General features: G+C 42.6%; 1 protein-coding gene across 3 annotated transcripts in view; it reads left to right on the plus strand.

Moving 5' to 3' along the window:
* Window positions 1–1,011: 1,011 nt before the first annotated feature.
* Window positions 1,012–20,098, plus strand: part of RHBDD1 (rhomboid domain containing 1) — a 135,011-nt gene continuing 115,924 nt past the window's right edge. Inside the window, exons 1-2 of one of the 3 annotated variants that reach the window (XM_042244322.2) lie at window positions 1,012–1,064; window positions 2,718–2,827. The gene's annotated coding sequence lies outside the window, so the exon portion shown is untranslated. Of the gene's footprint in view, window positions 1,065–2,717; window positions 2,828–2,871; window positions 3,040–20,098 lie in introns of all 3 variants that reach the window. The other 2 variants (XM_012147329.5, XM_004004978.6) reach the window with 2 other exon arrangements.

Genomic DNA, 20,098 nt, shown 5'->3' on the forward strand with positions numbered 1-20,098 from the left:
AATCTTCATTTAAATTCAAAACTCCAAAATAAACATTTCTATGAAGCATTCTTGCAATACATAATAACAAACGATAATCAAAAGGCTTCTGATTTAGGCAGTTTTTAAGTAGACTATCTAAACACAGCTGCTACAACTTCCAATAAATACAGGGCAACATAGAACCACCTGCTCTTGGTTTCTTCCTTGGAAAACACGTTATCGTCCCCTTAGCTATTATATTGTATGAAATACAGCATTTAACTTAACCTGACTCCTACAACCGAACATAAAACGCTCCAGGGCAGAAGTGGATCCATAATCAAAATAGCATCAAATGATACATTAACAAAAATTACTTAACACCTAAAGCCTTACAATGGCAAATGAACTTCGAAATGTAGCCTCAAACGGAAGCTCTAGGGAGTGAAATGTACACCCACAATCTTGTTTTGTTAGCTTGCTTTGTAACCACGGGTTCCGCCCTGAGATAGGTGGTGGGCTGCTCTTTGGCGCTGATAACTCATGATCAGGGGTCTCCTCCGCCATCCAGTCCGCGTGTGTTACTCTTCCACGCAGCAGGTTCTGGGCCCGTGGGAGGACTCCGCTCAGAAGGGCAGTTTCTCAGCCCCGACCGGGCCTACTCCATCCCACGTCCAGGTACTCGAATGCAGGCCATTCACTTGCTTTACGCATGACGGGCAGCCAACAGTTTCTTATGGCAGAAGGAATATTATTATCTAGGTGTCACTCGGAGCTTGGAACACGAGTCGCAGGTACAAACCCTCCATACTATGCTCGGCCGCAGCCCTTTCCCTGTCGCGTCCTAGGAGCGTCCTCCAAACCACTTACACCGCTCGCGGTCCAGCGGGGAAACCTGCGAGGACGAGCGCGCACGTGCGCGCAACTGAGCATGCGCCGTGGCTGGCCCGCTGTGCTAAGGCAGTAGGAGCGGTGTCGCAGTCAACCACTCTCTTTCCCCGCCCCCAGGCCGCCGGGACCTTGAGCGTCCGGGAGCCGGCGCCCGTGCGTGATGACGTATTTGCTCGCGAAGACGTGAGGACGCAGGCGGACCGTAAGAAAGCGTGAGTTTCCGCGTCTGTTCGTCGCCGCTCTGGTAGTTCAGTCGGGGCCGCGGGCGCCGCCGGCTGTGGGGCTAGGGCTGCGAGCGGCTGTCGGCGCTTCCTTGAGATCCGAACTGGGGCGGGGTTGGAGGTCCAGCCTCCGCATCCAGGGATCTCTCGGCCGGTCCGAGAATGGGGATTTCCTGGAGCAACTCTGGGGGTCTAAGCGTCTTTACCCTACGTCTCTGCTTGAGGCCGATCGCCCCGGGAAGGACGGACAGAGGCGCTGGGACTCGTTGGTTTCGGGGAGACGGGGTGGTTAAAGGATCCCTTATGAAAGCGGGAAGTTTAAAGTGGTGTTGCATCAGCAGTGGCTTGTGGTTTCAGTTTCTCTTGTAAAGAGGAACTCTTTCTCTGCACCTGTGTATGGCAAACACAATCCTAACCTGTGTATTTCCCTTAATAGGGGACAGGAAGTAAACTAAGTGTACACAACCCTTTTATGTCCAGGCCTTATAAACCTATTCAAAAACGGATCCTATGCGTGTATGTTTTTCTAAACTAAGCATAAGCTCTCTTGAAGACTCAGGGTTACTAGCACAATAAATTATTGCGTAGTCATGACTGAGTCATCGAGACGGGTAGGCCCTTTTGCAGTCACAGCTGGACTTTGTGGCTTTTTGTGGTTTTTTGTTGTTGTTGTTGTTGTTGTTGTTGTCGTCCTTTGGAATTGCTTCTTAAAAATCTGATGTCTCACATTTATATGACACACTTTTCTGGTTCTAATAACTTAAATCTAAAGCTTCTACTAATTTGCTGCTGGTGTGGCAAGGGTTGGGGAAACAAGTCATCTTAGAAGAATGCGGTGCATTGCATTCCAAAGTTGTCTCAGGATTACCGGCATCAACAACACCTGGCAACACTTTGAAACTGCAAAGTGAAGAGTCTTACCCCAAACTCCATGTATCAGAAATGTGTTTTAAGGAGATTGCCAATTGATCCCAGTACACCTGGGTTCTACAGTTTGAGAAATGCTGGCGGGAGTGATAAAGAGCAGCCAGCCATTGTGGAGTCACAGAATGGAATTTGAATCCAGGTGAAGCCTTTCCTAGGTGTAGGACCTTGGACTAGTTATAGATAACTTCATAGGGCTGTGGGTATTCTATGTGAAAATTCAGGAAAAATGTTTTAACACAGATGGGAAACAGATGAGATGTTATTAAGTAATTTGTTAGAATGAGATGTTAAGTAATTTGCCTAAAATAAGTACATAGATTGTGCTAGGAGGATTCTTTGATTTAGATGTGAGTTGTAGTGCATGAATATTGTGCCTCTGCTGCTCCTTAGCGTTTTGTTTATGGATTCTCATTGTGTTGTATACAGCTGAGGTTGTCCAGTGTAGGATATTCAGTTAATACCTATGCTGTGGTGTTTTTAAGAGCCACATTAGTAATTGTGTTAAAGAGTAGTTTTTAATTCTTTGGCCTTTTGGTCTTTCCCACGTAATTGTACCTTCTTTTGACCCAGAACTTGTTAAAAAAAAGGTGAAGTGGATAACTGACCATAGACCAGCCTCAGCCTTAGAGTTGAGAAGTATTAACAGAGCAGTGACTTGGAAATAAGAGGCAAGACTGAAGATGTTTCTCTTATCTTTTTTTCCCACGTGTCATACAGCTCCACAATATTAGCAGAGAAGGCCTCATCCTATCTACTTATCTCTGTTCTCTGGAAGCATCACAGGAATTAAGTTAAGATATGCTCTCCATCCACTGTTTTGACCAAAGGTCAGTTGCAGTGTTTGCTTACAACTTTTTCCTTCCCTTTTCAGGGCGTCAGTGTTGGGGGTATATCGAGAAATATTCAGGACTTGAAGCAGCTGCCCTAAAGCCTAGACTCACTGTGATGTTGAGAAGAGTGCCACACTGTGGCTGAGACTACATGTCACTTTGATTAGTCTTCTGCTCCTAAGTCCGCACTGTGGTTCCTGGGTATTGTGGTGAGTTTTCAGATAAACAGGAGTCAACGTAGGTTTCAGCTCCTATAAGTAGTTTTGTTAATGTTGCTACTAACTTAACACTGTCCCACCATGAAGTGTTCACTTTTCACAAAGGCCCATTTTTCTTGTCGTCTGTGTCTGAGAGGCAGATCTCTGTGGTTGGGGTCAGGCAGACCCCGCTTTGAACACCACTTCTTGTTACATACTGATCATGTCGAGTAGACAAGTTAATATCTTCCCAGTATTCATTTCGTCTCCTATAGAATAGGAGTCATGGTGTGGACTACTTTAGGACGTTGAATAAAATCAAGTGCAAAACACGTCTGTTACACTGAGAGGCTCAGGTAGCTGGTAAACATTGGACAAGGGAGAAAAGGTAGTTATCACCTCGAATCTAGCTTGATCTCATTTATTGCCTCGTAATATTTTTATAAATGAGGTGATTCTGTTAATTACCTAATTGCGCTGCTTTTTTCTTTTTTAAAGCAAAATGCTGAGGAGTCAAAGCTTTCATATTATTATGTATGAGAGAAAGCAAACACTTGGAGCAAGTTACAACTCTAAACCCAGTGGAAGAACACCATTTTCAGGTCTATCACTGTAACCGAGCAACTTTCCTGCATTGTTTTGTGTGTATACTGAAAGGACAAGGTCAGGATTGGGGGTTAATATTTAAGTATCTTCAGTTAACAGGGATAGCTAGAGGAAGGGGCTCTTGTCACAGGAGATGAGACTTCACTAAATACGTGCACCAAAGAGTAAGAAAATGCTGTCAGCTCTGAAATCGTTATTTTGGAATATGGATACTTAATGATAGCAAAGTGAAAAGTTTTGTGTTCCATTTTTTAAAATACCAAAAATCTCTTGTATTTCTGTGTATATTACATATGAATATGTGAGCACGGAAGATTTCATTACTAGGTCGTAATTTTGTTTACTTGGCAATGTATGATAATGTGGGAGTGGGGACAGATAATCCTTGCATTATACATGTATTTGTAAAAATTCTTTTAAAAGCTATTACAGGGATAGAAGCCCCTTAAAAAGATCACCTTTTGTGCTGCAGTTCCAGTCAGTCATCTAAGCAGGGGACCTCAGATTTTTGTAGCAGGGGAAACTGTTTAGCAACATCTTGTAAAGCTCAGGAGCTAAGAGGCTTTGAGAGAGTTTGAAGGGCTTATCCTGAACCTTCTGCAGTGACCCTCCACGGAGGCTGAGTCAGAAGGTGTGAAACTCCTCATCTTGGTGTGGAAATCCTCAGGAGATGAGCTGTACTGTACCCAAGAAGTCTGGGCGCTGAGGATTCCTGAGTGGGATTCACAAACATGTTCTAAAAACAACTGCCAGGATTTTCAGCAATGTCAAACATGCCATACATATGCTTCTCTTGCAGAGAAATGAGTGGCTATTAGAAAAGAAAAATCCAAACTTCAGCGTGATTAATACAAAAATAGGAATCTAGGCACATTTTTTTGAGAAATCATCTGAGGTGTTTTTTTTTTATTTTTTATAATCACTAAGCTTGTGACATCTGTTAGCACATATAAAACTATTTAATATTTTAACTGGCTGTTTTTTAGCGTTATAAGTGACTCAAGGAAAAAGAAACAAGGAGTCAGTGGAAATACATTACTTGTGTTTACTGTCCTTTGGTTTTCTGTTGTATGAAAACAGCTGGTTTGCATTTATATGATAGAAGGTTTTTCTTAAAGAGTTAATTTCCAGTTAAGGGTGAGCTTTCATAAGAAAAATATCTCAAATGCTAAGTATTTGTTAGATTGTTATTAATAGGGGTAGTAGTATTATCACATTGTCCTTTTTCACACATTGAGGAGGGTTTCCTGGTGACAGCTGGGGTGTGGGGGAGGGGGAGTCACTTTCCATCAACCAGCTGCTCTGTGCAACATCATGATGGTGATATTTCAAAGCCTGTGGATAATTTTGGCTGTATTCAGAACAGAAAATGTATCAAATTTCTGGGAAGCAATAGATAGTGTGCAGGAGCCCTTGGGGATCTAGCTGGTAGCCAGCTAACAATGTGCGCATTCAGGTTTGCATGTTGGTGTTATTTACCACCTCCTCTTTTGGACATTGTTACATGGATATCATAATTATAAAGCAATAAAGTCTAGTTCTGTGGGGGCAGAAGGCCCATTACTTTATGAAGAGGAAGGGAGAATGGAAAACAAACTTTGGGGATGTCCTATGTGCTTTTACACGACAGGCTATTGGATTTCTTCTTTCTGATGACGCCAGAAAGTAAGTGGAATTTTCATCATCCATGGATAAAGAAACTGAAGCTCAGCAGGATTGATTATGTGATCTGCCCAAAGCCACATACTTACTAAAGCGTCTAGATTTGACCCCAAATCTGGCTTTAACCCCAGGAATGCTGTTACTACACCAATGGCTGTTTCTCGATGGTGTTCAGTTGCTTATGTATTTTTTAAATCCAAAGTCACAATATCAGGATAATTATGAATGAAATTTAGATACAGATGACAATGGCTTCAGTTTTATATAAATAATATATAAGGCTGTGTGTGTGTTTCCCTTGAGCAAAGTCTTTTGGGCAACACTGTAAAAGAAATTTTGCTACCTTTTTTTATGTTACAAATACAAGACATTTGCAGTGATGTATATTATAATGAATCAGTTGTGATGCTGACTTTAAACAGATGTAGGAATAAACATTGTGCCTGCTGCCCAGGTAGTAGAAGTTCCTACACGCCAGAGTCTTCATGTCTTTCTCTTTCCAAGGAATGTTCATTTTGTATTAATAAGGGACCTTTCTGCTTTCTAAACATTCACCCTGTAGCTGTTACATCCACCGAATGATGACTTAAAATTTCATCCATTTCTCTTTGTGGAATGGATCCACTGATTTGACTCTGAGTGTCCTGGACATTTCATCTCCCTCGGCGTTGCCCACAGGATAATACTTGCTCCAGGACTTTCTTTCTTTCTTTCCTCCCATACCCTATAAAGTGTTAGTTGCTCAGTTGTCTGACTCTTTGCGACTCTGTGGATTGGGGATTGTAGCCTTCAGGCTCCTCTGTCCATGAGATTTCCCAGGTAAGAATACTGGGGTGGGTAGCCACTCTCTTCTCCAGGGCATCTTTCCAAACCAGGGATTGAACTGGAGTCTCCTGCATTGCAGGCAGATTCTTTACAGAGCCATAGAAAAGTCCACATCCCATACCGAATTTTAAAACTTACCTTTGCTATTTTCCAAACACTTAATGCGTCTTTATTTGAAGACCTGTTACAGTTCTTTATCACACTGTAATGTTGCTGTTTGTCTGTTTCTCTCTCAAGACTGTGGTTGTCTATAAGGACAGTGCTTGTCTTTTAGTAGATGCTCAGATTTTCCTTAAATGATGGAATATAGATGAAGATATATTGACTTACATGCTTAGTGCTTTTATTGCTGTAGTTTCGTGTTCATTGGTTTTCTTCTCTCGGTTCATGATTAGAGAAATATGGATATTTAGGTCTGTTAATGAAGTGCATTGTGGTGGAAAGGAGGGTTAAACCTTTCCACAGAAAAGCATGCAGGAGACCTCTGTGTTCCTTTCTGAAAGCTATGAAATTTAAGTCTCTTACCCCCCTTTTCCTTCCTTCTCTCTCTTCCTCCTCTCCTTTCTCCCTCCCTTCCTCCCATGAATCTGAATAATTCATTGTCCTAAAGTTCTAGCCAGAAGTTTCTATCACCTGATAACATTTTATTAGGTGTATAGACTAGTATTACTTTCAATGCAGAACAAAGGGAGTACATCACTTCAGTAATTAGAAGTTTTCCTGAAAAACCATCAATTTTGTATAAGTAGAAGCCACATTTAAGACAATCAATTCTTTCTTTTGAAATAACGTTCTTCATTTAGTGTCCAAATTTATGTATCAAGTGTATGGCATTGAGAGGGCTTTGCCTTGTGTATGCAGAAGCTGCTCTTGTGCTCACCTCCTCAGCTCTGAGCATACCTCTTTCTTTGGGAGTAGCTTGTGTATGGCCAACCTTTGGGATGCTGCTTATATACCCTCTAAGTTGCGTTTCTCCTGTCAGAGTGTTGTATGGACTCAAAAAATGAGAGTTGGTAATGCTTGATAGATATTAGGATCTGCTGCTTGCCCTTGGCAAATGCCCTAATATCTGGGTAGGGTTCTTCGACTGTGAAAACAGAAGTTAACTAAGTTACCTTGATAACTTGTTCAAGAAAGTGAAAGTTGCTCAGTCGTGTTCAACTCTTAGTGACCTCATAGACTATACAGTCCATGGAATTCTCCAGGTCAGAATACTGAAGAGGGTAGCCCTTCTCTTCTCCAGGGGATGTTTCCAACCCCTGGGTCAAACCCAGATCTCCCACATTGCATTCAGATTCTTTACCAGCTGAGCCACAAGGGAAGCCCAGCTTATTCAGGAACAGGAGATTTAATGGAAATATGTAAAGAAGCTCAGAAAATCTACAGAAAAGCCAAAGCCACAGGACAGCAGCCAGGTGAATGGTCGAGGCTTGAGTAGACTTGGGTGAAGTGAAGTCAAGTCAGGTCGCTCAGTCGTGTCCGACTCTTTGCAACCCCATGGACTATAGCCCACCAGGCTACTCTGTCCATGGGATTCTCCAGGCAAGAATACTGGGTTGCCATTTCCTTCTCCAGAGTAGACTTGGATAGATCTGGAAAATTCTTTAATGTTGTGAACATCAGATCCAGAAGCTGTTAGTATCTCTGCACAAGTTTTAGATTCCAGGAGAGCCGTTCTTCCAGTTTTGGTCAGTGTCACCCTCGAATCCATGTAGGAAATGCACCCTTGATTTATGGTCCTTCCAGGACCACATCCAATGGGAGTGAGAGCCGTCTCTCACCTGTTATTGAAAGAACGAAAGTGATGCTGGATAGACAGCAAAGCAAAACCAAAAAAACCCAGGCTGTCTCCACCGCCTAGTAATTAGCCGACGTCCTGTGTGCTTGAGGAACATGAACATTGCTGATGTCTGGCGTGCCATTCCCCTCTTGACTTGTTCCTGTGCTGGGAGGATTTCAGTTCCATAAATAATTCACCAGCAGTTCTTACATGCGTTAGTTTAAATGGGGTTAGGGCTCTCACCTTTTCACGACTTTAGTAAACAAATCTGGTGTGGAGTGAGAGTGAGTGTGGAATTCCCTAAATCCTCTTGAACGGAGTAACGGTGGAATTGCGGGCGTTGCTGCTCCCTGAGCGCCTCCTGGTTGAAGGACCCACGTCTGAAGGGCTGTCAGTCGGAGAACTTTAATGAGCCCTCATTACACTAAAACTTGTAGTCTGTGAGAGAAGGAACCGGCTTATGATTGATACTGGAAATCATAAGTGATGATGGATCAGAATTGGAGTTGGCACTAATTCACCTCACGATGGAGCACAAGTCAAGATTATATACAAAATCCAGTATTTCATTTTTCATATATAAAGATCATCTAATCAAGAGTATAACACTCTAAAAAGGGGGGGAAATTAAACTTTTGCCATCTGACTTTTTTTTTAATCCTAAAATGGAGGCTCATTAAATTCTCAAATGTAGTGATTAAGATCATCTTGACAAAAACTCTGGTTTGAAATTTTATTGTTAAATTTATTAAAAAAAATTTTTTTTGTTTTGTGGTGCCTTCCACATAGCCCATCATGTTGTTTTTTTAAAAAGTGTATAATTGTATCACACAATACAGTATAAAAATGAAGGCTCATAGGTAGCCCAGAAAAAGGCTATTTGGTTACTAAGTTATAAAATCAAGCTTTTTAGAGTTTTTAATCTTAAACCTTATTTTATGTGTTTATATGCATTAAAAACCATAGCACTTTCCAATTTATGATTTTATATACATAATCTCTTTTGAGCTTCATAGTCCCAAATGTGGCTACATTATCTCCTTGTACTGGTGAGAAACCAGCAGTTAGTAACTTTCCTATAAAGTCACACGGCTGGCGTATTTTGGAGCTTTTACCAAAGACCATGCCCTTAACTATTGTCCTGTACTGCATATGTTAATATTACTAGTCCTCTATGTCATTTTGACAAAAAGCACTGTGATGTTTCCTTAGCCAGAGTCTGTCTGTTTACACCCCCGTTCGCTGACAACTTCTTTGTCTTCAGAAACTGTTCGAATGTGTTGTGCTATCCATCATCTTGTGCATCTGTTTGCTGTGGATGTGGCAGCAGCTCCTGTATTGCAGCAGTGTGTCCTGTGAAGACTTGTCCTTTATGTCTTAGAGCAGCCTGACAGCCTCTCATGTTGAATTCAGCAAGGTTGCTTTTCGTCTAACAAAGCTGAGTGTTGGCTTTCTAGGTGAAAAATAATTAAGTGCTTTTAAAGATGTATTCGATTAACAGGAAGCAGATCTGTGTAAATTAATTCTAGCCGTAATGATGTCATAGCCTTGTCTTTTGTTATTAGCCAGATAATTGACCAGAAGTTTGGAAGCGTACTGTCACTGACAGCGGTTTGACCTTGCTTGCTGTCTAGTAGTGACACGTGCGCAGTGCGTGTAAATGCAGTTGGCTCATTGAGCTGCATGTGTTGTCAGAACATCTGATCTTGGGTTCTCACTTTCACGCTGCCTTTACTTCTTCGCTGAAATTGTTGCCCTCGAATATTGTACTGATATCTCTTACTGAAAGCATCTGGCCAAAACACAGATGTTTTGTGTCACTGAATAATTGTAATCGGACGTGAAACCTTGACACTCCTAGAACATGCAGTCAAGTAAACAAATGCCAAAATTAAATGAGTCTTGGTTCTAAATTCCATGTGAAGGAAGGTGAAACAGCTTTTGGTAGAGAAGACATAAGGGGGGGAAATGGGCATATTTGGTAGTTTGAAAGAGAATTTATCCCCTCTTATTCTAATTTGTCCAAGAAAGTTCAGAGTATATGGTGTTTAAATATTTGAGTGACAAGAGCCTCTAACCTGGGTGGTTTGGGTTACAGAGTGGAATGATAGAAATAAAATACAGAGTGGATATGGGATAACATTGGCTAAAGAACAGCAGTTCCTGAATACAGACGGTCCTCCTTCCCACACACTTTAGACTCGAGGAATAGTCAGCTCTGCCAAAAGTGACAGAGGCATTCCCCAAACCACCAGACTGTACGAAATCAAGCAGCAAAAACCAGAGAGCTTATGGCGCAAAGGGTGCTAGGAGCAAAATGCTCAGACTTTTATCAGTGGTACCTTTAAAAAAAAAGGTAGGAAACTAATGTTAGCATGGTTTTACACTCCTTAAATGATAAATACAGAAGTACATAAGAAATATGGCACTTTACCTTCCCAAAGTTCTAAACTTCGCTGTCAGAAATGGTTGTCAGAAAGACTGAAGCTTGTGAATTGCTGTCAAGTGGTGGAGGAAGGATTATCTGGATGGGTGAGTCGTAGCTGGAGACATGGAGGTGCGTAACTCATTAAATACGCAGTGAACTTTAGGCCGTTGGTGGGTGTTCAAAGTGTGCAAATGTGTACATTGTATGAATTTCTGTACACCTTGCTTTAGCAGAGTGCAGTTTCCTGCATTCACTTAGGACTTCTTGCCGATGAAACTGTGCAAATCTGATGCAGACTTTGTATTCAGATTGTTCCCTGATATATCAATATTAATTGCATTTGAACAAATCTACTTGTTACAAAGCAAGCATTATAGCAGAACTGAGCAGCCTAATGCATTTAAACTTCACTAAGCATATTTTGGGTTTCTGTGGTGGCACAATGGTGAAAAATCTGCCTGCCATTGCAGGAGGTGTGGGTTCAATTCCTTTGTCGGGAAGATCCTTGGAGGAAGAAATAACCGACTTCAGTGTTCTTGCCTGGGAGATCCCATGGACAGAGGAGCCTGGCGGGCTACAGTCCGCGGGGTCACAGAGAGTCAGACATGACTGAGCAGGCACGCACAAGCATGTTTCACCTATTTGCTGTCTGTATGCTAACAGCTTCCCTGGTGGCTAAGATGGTAAAGAATTTGCCTGCAATGAGGGAGACCTGGGTTCCATCCCCGGGTCAGGAAGATCCCCTGGAGAAGGGAAAGACTACCCACTCCAGTATTCTTGCCTGGAGAACTCCATGGACAGAGGAGCCTGGCGAGCTACAGCCCATGGGATTGTAAGGAGTTGGACATGACTGAGTGACTAACACATATACTAACAGCACAAATACCTTTCCTCCTTTTATCTGCTTTTTCAAAGTCTGATGCAGGTGAGGAATGCTCCCTAAGGTGTTCTCTGAATTGTTATATTGGCACATATTTGTACATTTATATTGGCACAAATTGGCACATTTGCCGATTTCCAGGAAGTGTCAGTTTTAGAAATGACTTAAGACAGAAGTTGGTAGTAAAGGGGGAAAAAAGGCAACCAAACGACTGAGTAGCTCTCAGCAGAAGAGAGCACAGGCACTTAGGTGAAACTGAGCCTTTTCCAGCTCTGGTAGGAATTTGCACAGAGAAGGAGAGGTCTGAACAGTGTTTTACGACAATGTGAAAATGACTCCTCTGCAGCAGTCCCTCGGGTGCGTGAGACCTATGTCAGGGCCTCAAATAATATGAAGGTGCATTTCTGCAGAAGTCCTTCAAAGGCAAAATGATGTGATCCGACCAGGCAGCATTTGGAGATTTGGCAAAGAAATTTGCCCTAGACACTCAAAACCCTTTGCCTTGTCACTTCTCTAAAAATGTATTGTTCTTTTGTTAAGATTCTGTATAAGCCCAAGTTCTAGCCATCTGTTGAGTTACTCATCACTGGGTACTTTCTTATGTATCATGCCACCCTGAGTAAAAGAAGAGCAAGGATAGGGTAAAGGTTACCCTTTCCTCCCAAAGAGGCTGTTGTATAGAAATTTTTGCACTTCATGAGTGCTATCTAAGTATTTGTTGAATGTGAAAAGAAGATACCCCTTCCAGGGTGAAACACAGGGCTAAGAGTTGGAAAAGTGTCACTAAAGAGGTTGTTATTCAGTCACTAAATCCGACTCTGTGACTTCATGAACTGCAACACGTTAGGCTTCACTGTCCTTCACTATCTCCTGGAGTTTGCTCAAGCCCACATCCACTGAGTCAGTGATACTATCTTATCCTCTGTTGCCCTCCTCTCCTCTTGCCTTCAGTCTTTTCCAGCATCAGGGTCTTTTCCAGTGAGTCAGTTCTTCACATCAGGTGGCCAAAGTATTGGAGTTTCAGCTTCAGCATCAGTCTTTCAAATGAATGTTCAGGGTTGATTTCCTTTAGGATTGACTGGTTTGATCTCCTTACTGCCCACGTAAAAGGCAGAAAAGATGTTTGCCTCTCCGTGGCTTAGATTAAGCCTTTGCAGGATTGGGCCTGCAGGTGAAAGAATGCTGGGCAGGGCACCCTTCATATCCCCCCGCTTTACGCCCTTCTTTCCAGAGTCCTTGCCAGGTCGAGCCCTGGTCCTGGTGGGAGAAAAGTCAGCAATGGAGCAGGGGCTTTTGTTCCTCAGCTTCTCTATGTGTATAGAGTATATTCCAAAATGAGAAAAGTGACATTTGGATTACTGTTACTGTTTTGTTTCTTAACTTGATTTTAGAAACAGATTTTGTTGGTTTTTTTTAAGCTATGACAATGACAATTACCAAGAGAAGCTGGGTATTTGAACATTACTTTGTACCTCAAGTTACTTTGTGTCACGAAACAGTTACATTTGGTAGAGTAAAAGCTCTATGTTCTGAAATTTTCTACATTTGAAATACTTCAAAGTGCATATATATTTTGGTGTGTGATGAAAGTCACCAACTGCACTTTCTTAGCAAAGGCAAGTCCTTATGCTCAAATAACGTCCTTCCTAATTCTTTTGGTGGTTGAAGTGTCATTTCTCTTATCAAAAGACAGTAGGAGTGACTTCCTATTTCAGCCCTGGCATGTAAAGAGCTTTCAGTTATTACCCTGGTTTTCACAACAAGAAGAATCCTGAGCAAACTGAAAATCAGTGACTTTTTCTTAGATCTGTCAGGATTGAGGTCACGGGGCAAACTGTCACCCCCAAATCTGGAGATAAATGCTTATTTTGAGAATTGCAGCTAAGCTTGTGCACAGAGTGGAATTATCTTTGTTGTTGTTCAGTCGTCCAGTCATGTCCAACTCTCTGCAACCCCATGGATTGCAGCACGCCAGGTCCCCCTGTCCCTCATCATCTCTCAAAGTTGGCCCAAGTTCATGTTCATTGCATCGGTGATGCCATCCAGCCATCTTGTCCTGTGATGCCCACTTCTCCTTGTCTGCAGTGCAGGAGACCCGAGTTCGATCTCTGGGTTGGGAAGATCCCCTGGAGACAGGAATGACTACCCACTCCAGTATTCTTGCCTGGAGAATTCATGTAGTACAGCTTTTAGTGCGCTTCCCTGGTGGCTCAGATGGTGGAAGTACCATACCTAGTGATGAGTAGCTCAAGAGTTGGTTAGAACTTGGGCTTATACAGCATCCTAGTGAAAGAACAATACATTTCTTTGAGAAGTGACAAGGCAAAGGAAAAGAGCTTTGAGCTTCTAGGGCAGCAAATGGTAGGAAGGCAAAAGGGTCAGGGAACTCATGGAAGATTAGGGCTAGTTGATGAAGTTTGCTGTGCAGATTTTTTGGGGAGCCAATTTTAAGGTTGTCGCTGGTGATTAACTTTTGTCCTGCCTGGTGGAGGGGGAGGGGTACACATATTTATGTCCTGCTTTTAAACAGACTGGGGAAGCAGAGAGCTTCAGTTGTATCTGCTTGTTCTTAATTATATTCAGCTCAAGATAATCCTTATGCCAAGTGGCCTGTTTAGGGTACACCTCTCCTGCCCTACAGCTTACCTAGAACCATGGCCACTGAGCAGTAGTAACTCACTGAAAAGCTTACATGGTTGTTCTGACAAACTGCTAGAGTACAAGAATAGGCTATCTTGAGAGTTAAAAACTCACAACTTTCATGCAGACAGACCTGATTCACAACTTCCTTTTAAGAACAAGGACTCTGGAGCCAGATTATCTTGATTAAAATCCCCACTCATCTGTAAAATGAAATAATACCTGCCGCGCAGGATGACAAAACTAAGACAACTTAGTGATAAGCTTGATGTCCTTTGTTCCTAGAGTGCGGGGACAGGGCGCCTCCCAAGCAGTGGAGCCTTACTCCTCGGAAATTTGGGGCCAGAGCAAGTTTTATGAGGGCTTCCCTGGTGGCCTAATGGTAAAGAACCTGCCTGCCAATGCAGGGGACGCAGGAGATGTGGGTTCGATCTCTAGGTCAGGAAGATGCCCTGGAGTAGGAAATGGCAACCCATTCCAGTATCGTTGCCTGGAAAATTCCATGGTCAGAGGAGACTGGTGGGCTATGGTCTATGGAGTCGCAAAGCATTGGACATGACTGAGCACACACACATGTACGCACGTGAGTTTTACGGAATGTTAGGAGAGGCAAGGAAGAAACTGCATGGCTGGCTAGGGAGTAGGGGGTGGTTTCCTTTTAAGGCGAGCAGGACCTGTTTTTTCAAAAGAGTAAGGTGACCTGACTAAAGCTGATCTGGAGGACTGTGCTTGGCGTTAAGTTTCCTGGGCAGCGAGGCTGTTCCCATAAAAGCAGGCTGACTTGGGTTTAGATTTGTGGCATGAGCCAGACGTTTGAGGCAGCCTTCATTATGTGGGTCCTGATCTGTGAGTTAACTTTGTCAGGTAATCGTGCGTGTGTAAAGCTTGAGAACAGTGCCAAGGATGCCTGCCAAGGATGTTCATCCTGCCAAGGATGAACTCCGACTGCATAAGAGTGTAACTTTAGTCAAAGTTTTTTGACTTTTGTGTTTGACCCGTGTTGAGGAAAACTTAAACTCCATAACAAATGGGTATCTCTGTTTAAGTCATTGAAACACGAGCTGAGATTGAATGTGTCGACTGTGTGCTTGACATCATTCCTTAGAATGAACACTTGGTGTTTTAGGTCACTGAATCCTTGCAGGAATTCCAGGATCAAGTTTGTTGTTCAGTCACCCAGTTGTGTCCAACTCTTTGCAACCCCGTGGACCACAGCACGCCAGGCCTCCCTGTTCCTCACCATCTCCCGAGGTTTGCCCAAGTTCATGTCCGTTGCATCAGTAGTACCATCCAGCCATCTCATCCTCTGACAACCCTCTTTTCCTCCTGCCTTCAATCTTTTCCCAGCAGCAGGGTCTTTTCTAATGAGTCAGCTCTTTGCATCAGGTGACCAAAATACTGGAGCTTCAGCCTCAGCGTCAGTCCTTCCAATGAATATTTAGGATTAATTTCCTTTAAGATCGACTGGTTTGATCTCCCTGCTGTCCAAGAGACTTGGACAGGATCAGGTTTAGCTATTATTATTATTATTATTCCATTTTCATAGCAGGAAACGGGCTTAGGTTAAGTGACTTGCACAACTTCACACAGCTCTTAAGGCTAAAGCCAGGCACTGGGACTAGTTTAGACTCCAGAATACGTGCTCTCAAGCCCCGAGGTATCCTGAAAACACAGTGTGGTGGAGATGATAAAGAGCCTCTGGTGACATCCCGTTGGCACAGGTGGATCATACACATGGAAGGCATTGTGGGAGATTTTGTGAATGCTGAGATGGCTGAGGAATCTGACGTTAAGGATGCAACTCAGGAGAGGCGCTTTGAAGGTTGGGGCAGAATTGAACTGGTTGGAAGGAGTGGCAGGGAGTGTGTCTCACATCCCTGTGCCCTTGGTGTCCTCTGACAGACTTCTAGCCTTCAGTACCTGCGGTTCTTTACCCGAGTGTTTTCTGTGGCCCCTAACACCCACCTTTCCTGCTCTGACAAGCCACCAGTGACAGGGAGTTAAGGCAGAGTTCTAGCCCTTGGCATTAACACTGAGGTATTACCTGTACCAGCTCCCAGAGTTCCTGGTGAGATAAAGCCCAGCACCCACAGTGATAGCTCACTTCACGATGCATCCATTTCAGTGGGTCTCATTATTGCCATGAGCAATATCCACCTTAAACTGGGTGGCCCTACGTTAGCTCTTTGGTGAGATCTTATTTTTCATACAAGCAAACCCTTGACTAAATGGAAATATTTAAACTTTCACCCTTTTCTCACTTATTACTACCTAAAATAGTTCTCATTGAATTTTATGCTATATAAGGAGAGATTGAGCTAAAAATGAAACATTGTTTTAGTCTTTTTTTTTTTTTTTAGAACCTACAAGAATTCTCTTAAACTTGAGTTTACCGCCAAGAAACAGTTATGTGAAAGCAAAGTAGCTGACATCTTGTTTCAGGGTTTCTATTGAGTTAAAAAAAGATGGACTGTGCATCACAAGTTTGAGCTGTTTCCTGGTCTGCCTCTAGATCACAACCTAAAATTCCAAAAGATTTTTATTGAACCCCATATAGTCATTCTCATTCCAGGAATTTCTTACGTGCTGTGGAAATGTGCTGCTGACAAGTGCTCAGTCGTGTCCGACTCTTTGCAACCCCATGGACTGTGGCCCTCCAGGCTCCTCTGTCCATGGGATTTCCCAGGCCAGAATACTGCGGTGGGTTGCCATTTCCTTCTCCAGGGGATTTTCCCAAGCCAGGGATTGAACCCAGGTCTCCTGCATCTCCTGCATTGGCAGATGGATTCTTTGCCACTAGTACTACCTGGGAAACCTGCGGAAATGTGGACATTTACTTTTTGAGTGATGGATAGGACCATGGCGGTCTCTCAAAAGCATAGACAGTAGCGGCAAGGGTTGCATTTGTGAGAGGCAGAAGGTTGAAGGGCTTGCCAGATAAACAAGCACTGTCTGGTGTGATGAGCTGATTTTGAGTTCTAGTCGGACACGACTGAGTGACTTCACTTTCACTTTTCACTCATGCATTGGAGAAGGCAATGGCAACCCACTCCAGTGTTCTTGCCTGGAGAATCCCAGGGACGGGGGAGCCTCATGGGCTGCCATCTATGGGGTCGCACAGAGTCAGACATGACTGAAGGGACTTAGCAGCAGCAGCAGCAGCAGCAGTCCAGTTTAAGAGCATTGTCATCTTGGTCTCTTTAAATGAGAAAGAAATGGAATTTCTCTCTCTGAAGCTTTCTCACCAAAACTGCTGAAAGGATTTCCATTAAATTGGGCAGTTATGTTCTGAATACTCAGACTTAAAAGCTATGGGATGTATGTAAAATTCACTTTGGTGACCTCTGGTGGTGAGAGAGCCCCATAGGACTGCCCATCTGTGGAGATGGCCATAATTATTTAGCACCTTGGACAGAGGAATTTAACATTTCCCAGAAAGTCTCCAGGGCAGAAGCTTCATTGAGCTCCTTCTCATCTGGGCAGCTGTTGAGAGCAGGCTTCAGAATGACTAGCAAGACAGTAAAGTGACTTTTTCTTTTGGCCAGTGCTGGGTAGACCAGCTGGTAGATAAGATGGAACTAACTTTGTCTTCCCCAGATTGTGAGAATTAAGTGAAATGAAGCAAGTATACTTAACTATTTTGTAAACTACAAATAGCTGCATAAATATTAGTTATTATTGAGAACTCAAGTCGTGTCTGACTCTTTGCGACCCCATGGACTGTAGCCTACCAGACTCCTCCCTCCATGGGACTCTCCAGGCAAGAGTACTGGAGTGGGTTGCCATTTTCCTTCTCCAGGGGTTCTTCCTGACCCAGTGATCGAACCTGGGTCTCCCACATTCCAGGCAGATGCTTTAACCTCTGAGCCACCAGAGACTCCATTATTGAGAACAGTATACAAATATTATAGGACTGACGTATAGGCTAAAATGCTTGAAGTTGATCTGATGATTATATCAGCTAATTATTACAAACTCCTTAGTATATTTCAGGCCTTGTCCTATGTGTTTTACATATATTCACTCATCAACTACTCTATGAGACAGGTCTTATTATTCTTTAGTATCTGTTTTATAAGGGGTTCCCTGGTGACTCAGTGGTGGAGAATCCGTGTGCCAATGCAGGAGACATGGGTTCCATCCCTGGGTCGAGAAGATCCCTTGGAGAAGGAAACGGCAACCCCCTCCAATATTCTTGCCTGGGAAGCCCCGTGGCCAGAGCCTGGCAGGCTACAGTCCACAAGAAGTTGGACACAACTTAACAAGTCCTTACAAATGACAGCAAGATCATACAATTCCAAACAGTTGAGCCAGAATTTGAACCCAAGCCATTAAGCTTCAGAGTCTACTCTGTTAACTATGGTACTGTTCAGTCTTATTACAATGATGACGTAGAGAAAGCTGATCTAGGTAAGAAAACATGACGGATTTGGGGCAGGGAATAACATGATGACATTGGATTTTAAGCAAATTGAGTCAGGCATAACTTAAGTAAGATTGGGGGAGGAGCATCAGGTGATAAGGGTCTGACCTTTGGTTGGGTCTGTCACCACACATATGACCTTATTAATGGCTGCTTACTTGTCTGGAACATTCTTAACTTCGATCTCATTTTAGTGGTCTTAAATCCTAACTCCCCAGAGGTCATCTATTTTGCCTTCCACATGGACGGCATTGGTATTAGTACTTAAGACGGCCTTGTAAAGGACAGTTGGACCTAGTTCCAGTAAGATATGGGAAATTTTGTATTTGTTTTCACTTGGAGAGATGGTATATAAGGGGGAGAAGGAAAGAGGAGCTCTCATGTGTTAAAAACTAGGTCTTGTGTCTTTAAGCTAGGTCTGGTAGCTGAAAATCAGAAAGATTTAGCCCTTTGGTATCTGAGAGAGAGTTTAATGGTTGTCTCTACCTGGGTGAGAGTTTCTTACATAGTTATGAAGATGAAGTGTATGAGATTGGAGAACCATTGTGTACATGGAGATGTCAGCAGTCTTCAAAGAGGGAAAGTGTTCACAATTCCCAGTTTCTTCTGGACCAGAGTCCAAGCTGTAGATATTTCCATGAACAGACACTGGAGTGTAATTACTGAGTGTCACAGTATTCATGAAGACTAGATTCCAGTTACCTTCTTCCTATAATTTGATTCCAGTTTTCATTGTTTATTCATGAAGTCGGTTTTCACTCGATTGTCATTTCTTTGTATCTCTCTGCCTCTAATGTGAAATAAGAAAACAGAATCCTACTCTGATTTTCTTTGATTTTTATCATTAACGTAGCTCATGAGGTCATGTGGCAGATTTTGATTGCCAGGAAAAAATCTGTTGTTTATGTCGTAAAATGTTGATGGTGCTCTGTCGCAGCTTCCACACTGGACCCCTGGGGCTCCCCGTTGACTCATCAACTCAGGTAGATGATGCATTCTGGTCAATTGAACACCATGCAGTGGTGTGAAGCCAGGCCATCTGCTATTACGTTTAATGTTTTAAGTACTAAGTTTTAAAAGTATACTTCCTATGTTATTGATATAACTATGTATATTGTATGTAACAACTGTATCACTTTTTAAGCTATGTAAGCTTTTTGAAATGCATTCATATATTTGAAACGGGAACAAATTACTTCACAAGTGTTTGGTTCATAAATTCTTATTTTCCACTAAATGCAAATACATATTATACCGAAGCATTTTTTTACTTTCAAAAATATCTTGAAAATCTGCACTTTGTAATTGGACTTTCTTGGAGCTAATACCTTTAGGAAAAATAAAAGTATGCTAAGATGTATTACAGGAAGAACAACAGATTGTATTATTATTGTCTTGGAACAAAGCATTCTCATCTATTGGCCCTATATTAACAGGTGGTAAAGACAGTCTCTTATGTTTGGCTTAGAAAAGCCATGAATGAAAAGGTTGCTGAGAGTTGGTGGCAATGGTGGCAATGAGAAGAAATGATCCATTTCATTTCATTCTTAGAGAAAATGGACTATGCTGGCAGTGAGAGAGAGAAAAGATGCATCTAATTGTTTTGTGAATTCACTTGGGCGAATATCCAAGTCAGTGTGGTATTTATGATGCTCTGATTTGTTGTTCAGCTCTTGTAATTTCAAAAGTGGAGGACGTTTTTATGTTTAGCATATCCAATCTGCTATTTCCATAGTTTTTTTGCTTTATTTGAATCGATAAATCACACTGACCCTCTGCATCTTTCAAAACAAGATTTTACAGTGTGTAGAGTTGAATGCCTTGGCC

This window comes from Ovis aries, chromosome 2 (assembly GCF_016772045.2).
Source record: "Ovis aries strain OAR_USU_Benz2616 breed Rambouillet chromosome 2, ARS-UI_Ramb_v3.0, whole genome shotgun sequence".
In the NCBI taxonomy this organism is placed as follows: domain Eukaryota; kingdom Metazoa; phylum Chordata; class Mammalia; order Artiodactyla; family Bovidae; genus Ovis; species Ovis aries.